Genomic DNA, 11,341 nt, shown 5'->3' with positions numbered 1-11,341 from the left:
TTTTGGAATTATTTCGGGTTCGTTTGGCCTTTTTTATACATTAATTGAGTTTTTGGACATTTAATGTGCATAATCCAAATTTGAACTACAAGCACATGTTCCAGTGCACCAAAGTTGGTTGAAAAATCGCATGCGTGTCCTTGGGTGAATTTCTAGGACCCATGCAAGAAATGGGAATGAAATTCAAACATATGGGCGTCATGACTCGGCCGAGAACAACAAGAAACTTAGTTTTTAAATTCATTTAAATCCAAAACTCGCCTGGAAATCATGAAACTTGGCATGGTGTCATGTCATGGCACTAACATTCTATGGTAAAAATTGGGCCGATTTGGAACAAGATTTGGTATAAGCTTCTTGCAAACGGGAGCTTCTCTCAAGAAGGCTCATGGTTCTGAGAGGGAACGTGTCACCTTTGAGTGTGAAACGATAAACGCTGCCCCCCCCTTGAGTTTCTTTACAGAGGAAACATACAACTTTCTTTACAGAGGCAACATACAACTACATGAGTGCCCTGTTAAATTTTGGAATTATTCCGGGTTCGTTTGGCCTTTTTATACATTAATTGAGTTGTTGGTCATTTAATGTGCATAATTCAAATTTGAACTACAAACACATGCTCCTGTGCACCAAAGTTGGTTGAAAAATCACATGTGTGTCCTCGGGTGAATTTCTAGGTCCCATGCAAGAAATGGGAATGAAATTCAAACATGTGGGCATCATGGCTCGGTCGAGAACATTGAGAAACTTGGTTTTAAAATTCTTGTAAATCCAAAACATGCCTGAAAATCATGAAACTTGGCATGGTGTCATGTCATGGTACTACCATGCCCTGGTAAAAAATGGCCGAATATGAACAAAATTTGGTATAAGCTTCTTGCAAACCAGAGCTTCTCTCAACAAGCCTCATGGTTCTGAGAGGGAACATGTCACCTTTGAGTGTGAAACAATATATGCCGCCCTCCTTGAGTTTCTTTACAGAGGCAACATAGAACTATATGAGTGCCCTGTTAAATTTTGGATTATTCCGTGTTCGTTTGTCCTTTTTATACATTAATTGAGTTTCTGGTAATTTAATGTGCATAATTCATATTTGAAATACAAGCACATGCTCCTGTGCACCAAAGTTGGTTGAAAAATCACATCTGTGTCCTCGGGTGAATTTCTAGGTCCCATGCAAGAAATGGGAATGAAATTCCAACATCTGGGCATCATAGCTCGGCCGAGAACATTGAGAAGCTTGGTCTTAAAATTCTTGTAAATCCAAAACACGCCTGAAAATCATGAAAACTGGCATGGTTTCATGTCATGGTACTACCATGTTGTGGTAAAAAATTGGCAGAATAGGAACAAGTTTTGGTATAAGTTTCTTGTAAACCGGAGCTTCTCTCAAGAAGGCTCATGGTTTAGAGAGGGAACATGTCATCTTTGTGTGCATAATTAAAATTTGAAATACAAGCACACCCTCTAGTGCACTAAAGCTGGTTGAAAAATCACATGTGTGTCCTCGGGTAAATTTCTAGGTCCCATGCAAGAAATGGGAACGAAATTCAAACATCTGGGCATCGTTGCTCGGCTGGAAACATTGAGAAACTTGGTTTTTTAATTCCTTAAATCTGAAACACGCATGAAAATCATAAACTTGGCTTGGTGTCATGACATGGCACCAACATGCTGTGGTAATTTTGCTTTCCGATTTGCGAAGGCGCACACATTAACAATCAATAAAGTCATTTTGGAACAAGTGTTGTCACGTTACAATAGGAAACACAAGTATTTATTGAAACCATGGGCGTTCTATTTACCATTTACATGTTGCCATGCGTCCCCTTTTTTTATTAGCTAGGAGGCGTCGTGCAGGGTAGCTATTTGAGTACGGGTGGCATGCGATCAGACCCCTGCGCGTGCTTATCGGGAGGAGAGCCCTTTGACCTCCATCTGCCGTCCACCTCTCTCCCAAGGTCTCCATTAATGGCGCCCGAGCCTATGTTTAATGGTGTGGCGATGTCTCACTTGACTGAGATTTAAGAGAGAAAAAGAAAATTTGAAAAGAAAATTTTGCATAGATCTTGATGTAAGATCGGATGGACCTATATAGCATCTACTGCGACTTATAGCAAGACTGATGAATGTATATAAGGACAACGAGAGTGGATAATAATTGTCTTACATAATTAGGAAGATAATTAAAAAAGCCACATGCAGCTACGCCCGAAATACACAAGGCAAAAGAGGAAGTGAGACACATACAACGATCTGGCTCGCTGATCTCTACTTTCTTTATGCGTTGCAGGTCGCGGAGACTAGTTCTTGCGGCGGGCGATGATCTCTTTCATCAGTTTCATGTCCTTAATACGCTGCTTGACAGCATCCATGGATTCCTCCACCAGCCTGTTGCGCTCGATGCGGAGCATGGCATTCTCGTCCATAAGTTTCTTGATGATGACGCCCGTCGTCTACAACAAGGCAGCGGTCTCCTCCTCCTGATTCACCCTTCCGGCAATCTTTTCCCTCAGCATGTCGCGCTCGCCCCAGAGCTTCGCATTGGCCTCCCCTAGTTGCCGGATGACGCTGGTAGCCTCATCCTACAACCTCGCCCAGCCGGAGATCTGATCCATCTAGCTATGGACCATCGCATCCATGCGCCTGTAAAAGTCCTTGCCTGCCCACGAGAAATTTTCCCAGGCCGCCACGGCATGGCGGGACCTCCGTGTGGCTTCGGTGGCGCGGCGGGACATCTCTGCTGCTTCCGCGGAGTGGCCGAACCAGTCTGCTACATCAACGGCGTGGCGGGACCTCCTTGCTGCTTCGATGGCGCGGCGGGACCTCTGTGCTGCTACTGCTGCGTGGCTGGACATGTCGGCTGCTTTCGTGGCAAGGCGGGACATCTCTCGTGCTTCCTCTTCCATGCTCGCCTCTCCCTGGTGCAAATCTCTCGACCCAGAAGTCACACTGGCCATGGCTTGATTGACTTGATTGTTTTTTGTCGATGAGGATTTGAGGAGGAATGTGCAGTCATCTTGGCATAGTAGTATTTATAACCGAGTACTACTAATACGCTCCTAAGTGGGAAACCGTTTAGGTTGTGATCGCTATGAATAGGTTTGCAATTAAGAATAGCGTGGTAGTAGTAGTAATTTGGAATGTGACGAGACGCACTCAAAATTTATTGACGGTTCTAGTTTCGAAGTGCGGCACTATTCCCGAATGGCGTAACGTGGGCACATGTTCTCGGCTGTGGTGTAGCATATGCCATGGTACTAGTTCTTTTTCTACTGTTGTGTACGTGCAAAAACTGGCACCGTCTGATACATATCTTACGCTTGGCATTCAACTGGAATAGCCTCATGGCGAGCTATAGACTAGTCTTTTTTCAGACGCATTACACCTATCTCTAGGGACTTCTCGCATGCACCATCACTGCTCCCTAGGACGATGCCAGCCACATACACTTGTACTCTAAGTTTAGTACGTTATACAGGAATAGAAGATGTGCATCCATGCACTCGTCCTCTCTCACACACGTGTCTATAGCTACGAATTGTAGTGTTCTCAACCATCCGATTGGCTCTATCATAGGTTTCATGTTGCTCCTTGTCCTTGAGATTGAGAAGTTTAAAATGCGGAGGCTAAGATGGAGGCGCGAGGTTTTGGTTAATGTGCGGGCCGCACATGGCACCAACATGACACGAGCTTCGTCTGGCTAGTGCGCATGTAGTCGGGTGAGTTGTCCATGTATAGACACAACCAGGCCCTCGTTGGTACCCGCGCCTCAACTTTGGCTCGTCATAGTGGAGAGTAACATAGACTAGTTACTAGTCTATGTTACTAGTATCTTCATAGTGGGTAGTGTCATATAGAGTATGTGATAACATCGTACTACATGTCTTCATTTATTACTTTGTAGACTCATTTCTCATTGGAAAGCGTTATGTGATGGTAACATATTTGGCTAGTAATAGTGGGAGTAACTTAACTACTCATTTCATCTAGGTGTGTAAGTCACCTTACGAAAAGAAATAAACCCATAACACTTAGGCACGGTAATTAACTCCCTTCTCGTTTCTTGTTTCATGACATATCAACCAATAAGAGATGTGGGTCGTGCATGCTTTTAATGACTTGAGACTAACAAACATGGCATGCAGTGGTTAGGCTGGTTGTAATGGTAGTATCATAGCTAGTATCATGCATGCCAACTAGGCAATTTTGATGAGGTGTCATAGCATTAAATGAAGAAAGAGATGGTGGAGTATCATATCATGATACTGTATCTTAATAAATGCTATGCTACTTTGTGTCGTGCATGGCAATAAATAGAGTACTACATGATACTGATATATGATACTCTGCATTAGGGAGGTAGTATATGATACTCCCCATTACAACCAGCCTTAGCTCATTGCATTCAATGCTATTAATTAGCAAAAGACATTAAGTTCTCTCATTTTTTCCTCCGCCTTGGTCGCGGTGCACAACCTAAGATGACTTAGACTACCCACAGTGGTAGTAAGATAGATGGTAACATCACACTTATCTAGACAAAATAGATGATGTGGCATGTAAAGATGATGTGGCATGTAATTAATGAAGAAAGGGAGGCATTTGGTAACATAGCTAGTTACAATAACATCACACATATCAAGAAAAGATGAGTCTACAACCTAATAAATGAAGTGATGCATGACACAACACATATGTTACTACCCACTGTGGAGGTAGTAATATAGACTAGTGACATATGCATGTCACTACTCTAAGTTACTCCCCACTGTGACTAGTCTTACACCTAGACGGAGGGAGTAGTAACACAGCGCACTTCGAGGAAATTCTGCTTATGTGGCAAGTATTTAATCAGAGATGGTAACATAATATGTTACTCTAACATAGCGCTTTCCAAGACAAGATAAATGAAGCCATCTATGATACTACTATTATATTACTTTGCATTATGAAGGTAATAACTTAGACTAGTTTCATATGCATAACACTATTCTAAGTTACTCCCCACTCTCTATTTGCCTCTCTCCTCATTAATTACTTACCACCTCATCATTTTTGCTTATGTGGCATCTATGTTATTACCTCTATTACTCCCACTATGACCAGCCTCATGCACAGAGAAATTAGGATCAGAGGGAGTACTAGTATTAGTACTACTTTGATGTGTCGCGTCAACTCACACAAGTATGCAACACTTCCTGAACAAACAACCATATAAGTTGTTATACTTACTTCTTATAAGCAGTTATACTTCTTACCCAAAGGATCTTTATATCCAACTGTCGGTGGGAACGACACCTATGGGATCACAAGAATCCCTACTACGGTTACAGGGCGCGGGGTCGTGAGAAGAGCAGATCAAACAGATAGCACACGGTTCGTTTATCCACGTTCGGGCCGCGGGGATGCGTAAAACCCTACTCCTGCTTTCGTGGATTGTATATCTGTGTTCTTGAGCTAGCTATGGGGCGTGAGGAGCTCCAAAAAGCTGAATCATCCTCCTGGTCGCCTCGGGCCTCCTTTTATAGGAAAGGGGTTGCCACAGTAGCACCAGGAGGTGGAAAGGAAACAGTGATGCGAGGTTATCCCTCGCATTACATGACAAGGCGTATTTAATGCGTCTTGCCCAGGTGTCCTTGCTTTATCGGGGACGGGGAAGAGCCCTGTCTCGTCCGTCACCGCTCCCTCTCGCATCGACACGCGCCCTGGCCAGCGGCGCCCGCGGTGCCATGTAGGCAGGCAGGCAGCTGAGGTGGCGCAGTGATGGGTCTCCACGAAGATCTGCATGCCTCCACGCAGGTGCCTGCCCAGCTGGTTGGGTCGGCAGCTGCATGCGAACGGCGGTGGAGGTTTGACTGGCGTGGGCCTGATGGTGGCCCTACGGGTGATCTTGGTAAGGGCCTTGCCGGGGCCCCGACAAGGGTCTTGCCGTGGCGCCTGCTGTCATCCCCGGCAAGGCTCTTGCCGGGGGCCTTGTGGTCCTCCTTAGCTGGGATCCCGCTAGGGATCATCATCTTCTAAAGGGTGTATCTGATCTTCAGTGTCTTCACAAAGATTTGCAAGCCACCACGGGGATGTCTCCCGAATCCTTGCCCCATGGGGGCAGTGGACTCAAGGGTGACTCACTCCATAGGTATGGGGCGAGCTGCCACGGCAACGGTCTTGCCAGCTTTGCTAAAACCGCCTCCCGGCAAGGATCTTGCCGGGGGGGAGGTTCTCTTCGTCCCCTTTGCTCTTTGTGGTCTTGATCTTGGCATCGTTCTGCTTCTCCTGAGCTTCGGCCTTACCTTGGCTCACCTCCCTTGCCTTGCTCAGCGTGGTGGTGCCCGTGGCTCAGACTGCCCATGCATAGTTATAGGGGTACAAAAAACCGTACCCCTCCTTTTTGTACACCGACAGGAGCCCCCGAGCCTGGGCCACACGTAAGCGCAATCACGTCGTTGGGCTAGGCCCAAAAACGGTGCGCGGGCAGGCGGGGCGGTTTTTACCGCGGTAAGTCTCTTCGCGCGCTGTGCTTCCCATGCTTCTCGCGCGTGGCGCGGCGTGGGGAGGCGTGTGTGACGTGGGCGGCATGCGGGGGGTTGCTTCCCGCGGGCATGCGCCACATCACAGTTAATGTGAAAGGAGGCGGCCTGCGTTTTTCCCCAATAAGAAGGAATAACCGCAGGTGCGCCGCTCGCTTTCTCCTCTTCCCTCGTGCCTTTTCCGATCTCAGAGCCGCCGCTCCCTTTCTTCCTTCCTTCCTAAGCTTTCGCTATCGCCCGCCGCCGTCGCTTTGCCATCCCCCTTCCTCAGCCCTCTGAACTTCTTGGTCGCCATGGCTCCCAAATTCGCCCAGGGCAAGGGGGTCGCTAAGGGCGCCGGGACGGTGGAGCCGCCGGAGAGCGCGCTGTCGGGGGACCGGACGAAGTCCACCTTCTTCTTCCCCTCGACGGTTGATGTTCAAGAGCTCCGGGCCTCCTTCAAGCCCCTATGGGGAGTGAAGACGGGGGGAGAGGATTCGGGACACCCAGCGACATGCATCATTCCTGCTGCTTGCGCTGATCCCGCCTCAAATCGGTACTCTTTCTTTGTCGATTACTTTTCTTGCGGGTTGTTCCCTCCTTTCTCCGATTTCTTATGCGACGTTATGCGCACCTTCGGCTTTCGCCTCTTGGATTTTACTCCGAATGCAGTGGCGTGCATGGCTTTCTTCGCACATCTTTGCGAAGGCTTTGCCGGGGTGCAGCCCAACACGGCGCTCCTCCACCATTACTTCTTCCCATGAATCCAGCCGGGAGGAGCCGTCTCCGGTTGTGTCACCTGGATCAAAAGATCCAAGGGGCCGTACCCGGACGGTGCCGTGAAGGAGAGGTGGGAGGAATGGCGTGGCCGGTGGTGCTGGATTGAAGATGAAAACCCGCCGGAATTCTGCAAGGTCCGCCGAGTGCCGCCGGCCCGCGGCAGTGATTGGAGCGATGTCGACACCACCGATGGGAGGCTCACCGTCACCACCACCAGGATTCTCCGGCTCACCCAGGCCGGACTCACCCTTGAGATGATCGGGGCGGACTTCATTCGCCACCGGATCGCCCCGTTGCACAGCAAGGGGAGGCCAGCTTGGCTCTTCATGAACCCAGCTGACATTATGCAACTCCGCTCCGGCCTCGCTCACAACTTCACGGTGCTGGCGCATGCCCACATCTGCCAGCGGCTTTTCCAGCTTAATGTGTGTCGCGATGGCGAGGTCGAGCGGACCGGCAAGGCCGCGAGGGCTGCCACAAAGGTCGGCAAGACCCTCAAGGGGCCATTTTTCAAGCTGCCAGCGGGGGTGGTCCCGTTGTGCAATAATTCGCGTCGGTCCGAGATCATCGCCATGGTGCCGGACTGTAATGCGCATGGCCCTGTCCCGAGGTGGAAGGAGCCAAAGGTCGAGGATGTGCAGCAATTCTTCGATACCCTGATCGAGGTGTATGTCAATGCCGAAGCCGAGCGGTGGCTTATCATGGACACCACCCAGGCAGAGCTGGACTACATCGCCACTAGGGCGAGGGAGGCACAGCTTGCCATGGAGGCCGGTAGCGCTGGGGGCGTGGAGGACATGGCCGCAACGGCGGCAGAGGAAGAGGAGCTCTCTCGGTGGGCGGCGGCCTCCGGGGAAGTCAGCAGCGCCAACACTGGATCTCTGCTCGTCGAAGACGCGACCGACGAGTCGTCGGGGGAGGAGGAGGACGCGGCGGCGTGCTCGACGCCAACCAGGGGAAGAGGGCGAGTCCCGCGGCGGGCTGGCTCCGATGAGCCGGTTCGGCCCGGCAGGGCTGCACGGCCTCAATTGACCCTGGAGGGGTCTGGGCGCCACACGAGGGCCACGACAGCCAAGAGGCTGACGAAGGCCGCTGAGAAGAAGACAACAGCTACTTCCTCATCCGGGCGCGCACAAACCCCGCCGCCTCCTCCGGCAGGCGTCGACTCGGACGATGATGCGGAGCTCCCTTTTGATCTCAGGCCTCTCAGCCCGGAGAGGAAAAGGAAACTGGTGGAAGAGGAGGAGACGGATGACGAGTAAGTTCTCTGTTCCTTACTGTAATTTCCATTTCCTTGAATTGGGTCGCTTGTCTTGATCCATTTTTGCTTCCATAGGGAGACAGAGACGTTGGCCCAGAGGGCGAAGAGGGCGAGGACCTCGGCGATCAGCCAGCCCCCGGCTGGGGCTTCAAAGACACCACTGGTGGTGCTGAGCAGCCCGGACAGCAGCCCCCGGCGCAACCCCCAGCTTAAGTTTATCACCCTCTTCTTAATCGACATGTGGTAAGTGCTCGATGCTATGATGCTGACCTTGCCGGGTTTGCAGGAGGGGAGCGGCAGCAGGAGGAGCCACAGAGGGCTACTCCTAACACACCACCCCCATCGACTACGCCAGCGCGAGGGGCGTCCCCGGCAAGGGCATCAGGCACGGAGCCCACACCCATGGAGGAAGAGGGGAACTTGGGCGTTGGTGGCTCTGCCACGGCGCCAAATGCTGGCGGAGAGGGGACTTCTGCTTTTCAGCCTGGCACTAGTGAGTGGCCTGTCCTTCGTCTCTGTTTTTCCCTTATTCTTTTCTTGGCTTCATTGCTCCCGTTGCTGCCCCAGGCCCTCCTTCAACAGGTATGGAGGACGTGGATACCGTTGCTGGGAACATTGCTGAGGAGGCCGCCAAGGATGCTGCCGAGGACACCGCGGCGGGGGCCGCCAAGGCGACCGGCGAGGCTTCTGCCGAGGGCACCAGCGGTGGACCTGCCGGTGGGGCCGGCACGCCCTCCGCCGAGGAAGAGGTGGTGGGTGACCAGCCTCCCTCCTCCTCAACCTCGGGCCCTGGCAGGTATCTGAAGGTGGGCGACAATCTCTTCGTCCACCTCCCAGGGGCGTCAAGCCGGGCGCCCGTCGAAGGGGAAGTTTTCGACGGCGAGGTGCTTGCCACCACTGGGCTCGAGGTGGTTGATGAGCCGGGCGTTGGTGGAAACAGTTCTCCAGAAGACCAGCTTTTCCGTGCCATGGGAGCCAATTTCTGGAAGCTCCAAGTGCTCTACCGTGCTCGCCTGGACAAGGTCAAGTCCAGGATGGCAACGGTGGACAACGCGGAGGTGGACTTTAAGGCGTGCATTGCCGAGACGCAGACCTGGTTCCACCAGGCTCGCGAGGAGCAGAGGGCCTTTCAGGAGAAATTGGCCGAGCATGATGTGGAGCTCACCATGAAGATAGCTGACATCGAGAAGGCCTAGGAAAAGGCGGCGAACTTGGCTGCCGCGGCCGAGGCCGCCCGGAACCAGCTTCAATCCACCTTGAATTCCCAGGAAGAGGACCTCGCCGCGCGTGAGGCGAAGCTTGCCGCAGCGCTCTGTGGCAAGGATGAGGAGCTCGAGGCCCTTGTCGCACGGCGGACTCGCGAGCTGGAGCAGAGCCAGAAGGAGGCACTCGATGCCCAGGCTCTGGCCCATGCCGGCAAGGTAAGGGAGTTGGAGGTGGCGCAGGACGAGCTAAAGGAGCAGGCCCTCAAGCTGTCCAACGAGAAGAGCACGCTCAACAGCGCCTTGGTGGAGGCGCAAGGAGCGGTCATCAGCAGGGCTGGGGAGCTCTCCGAAGCGCAAAACACCGTCAGAGACATCAAGCTGAAGCTGCAGGATCTCCAGAAGATGCTGTCGGAGAGCAGGGCTTGGGAGGAGACCTTGACCAGGAGCCTGGAGGAGGAGAAGCAGCTGCGGGCGAACGAGGCCGCCTCCCACTAGGATTATGTGGCAGGCGAGAACAAATGGATCAGCCGCCTGGAGGAGGTCGCTGGCAGGGTCACCTCGCAGTTGGCCACCATGGGGATGCCACACGTGAGGTATGCCCCTGAGCGCAGCGGGACCGTCAACACCAAGTTGACCCTGTTCTTCAAGGGCGTCCTCAGAGCCTTGGCATATCTTCACTCCAACAGGGCGGCCACGCTGGCCGAGGAGGCCCGGTGACTCTGCCGGAGAGTCGTGACCAAGGTCCTCACCAGGATGGCATACTGGAATTCCGATCTTGACTTCACGGCCGCGATGAAGAGCTTGCCGGATGGTGCTGACCTCACAGTGCTCAAGGAGCGCATCAAGCCCATCACCGACTGCATCGACGAAATCAAGAGGGTGGAAGGCCAGCGCTGGGATTAGGCATCCCGTTCTTCTTCGCCGCTGCGGGTTCCCGACCAAGACAAATTTTATCTTTAGTTAGAACCACAGCTATGATGTGATGTAGTATAACTTTGAAGTACTCTTAATTTTCATGCATGTTATTTCCCCGTTCAATTCCTCTTTGTATGCGCGCCCTACGCCGATCGGGAAGGCTTGCTGGCGCAGAAGCCCCTAGCGGCGTTTTGGGGACGGATCCCCATGGCCAGCTGGGTACGCGTGCTGCTGGACGAGCCACCTTTCCGTTCTGAACGCGGCCGCTCGAACTGTCGAGCTTGACTCGAGTCAGAATCGGGGGCGTTGTAGATCGCGGAAGGCTACTCTGCCATTCTCGACACAGCCGCTTGAGCTGTTGAGCAGACTCGAAACAGGGCAAGGGCGTTGCTGATCGTGGTAGAGCCCCCTGGCGTGCAGGTTTCTCATACAAAGCAAATATCTCCGGGGGGACTAACCTCAAATAAGAAGGGGAGCACAAATAAGGGTTCAGTGCAACTTAGCTTCTGTTTGCGATCACGAGAGCGTCAATCTTCTGGCCTCCTTTCTTCTTGAAGGGTCACGAAGATGAAGGAGTGCTGGGCTAACTGCTAGAGCCGATTCTCACAACTGCGCCCCCTACTTGGCGCGCCAAAGATGTCGGTGGGAACAACACCTATGGGATCACAAGAATC

The sequence above is a fragment of the Triticum urartu genome, chromosome 3A, assembly GCF_056163025.1.
Source record: "Triticum urartu cultivar PI428250 chromosome 3A, HENAU_Tu73, whole genome shotgun sequence".
Classification (NCBI taxonomy): Eukaryota; Viridiplantae; Streptophyta; class Magnoliopsida; order Poales; family Poaceae; genus Triticum; species Triticum urartu.
The sequence above is the reverse complement of the archived record's forward strand: the minus strand, read 5'-3'. Positions refer to the sequence as shown.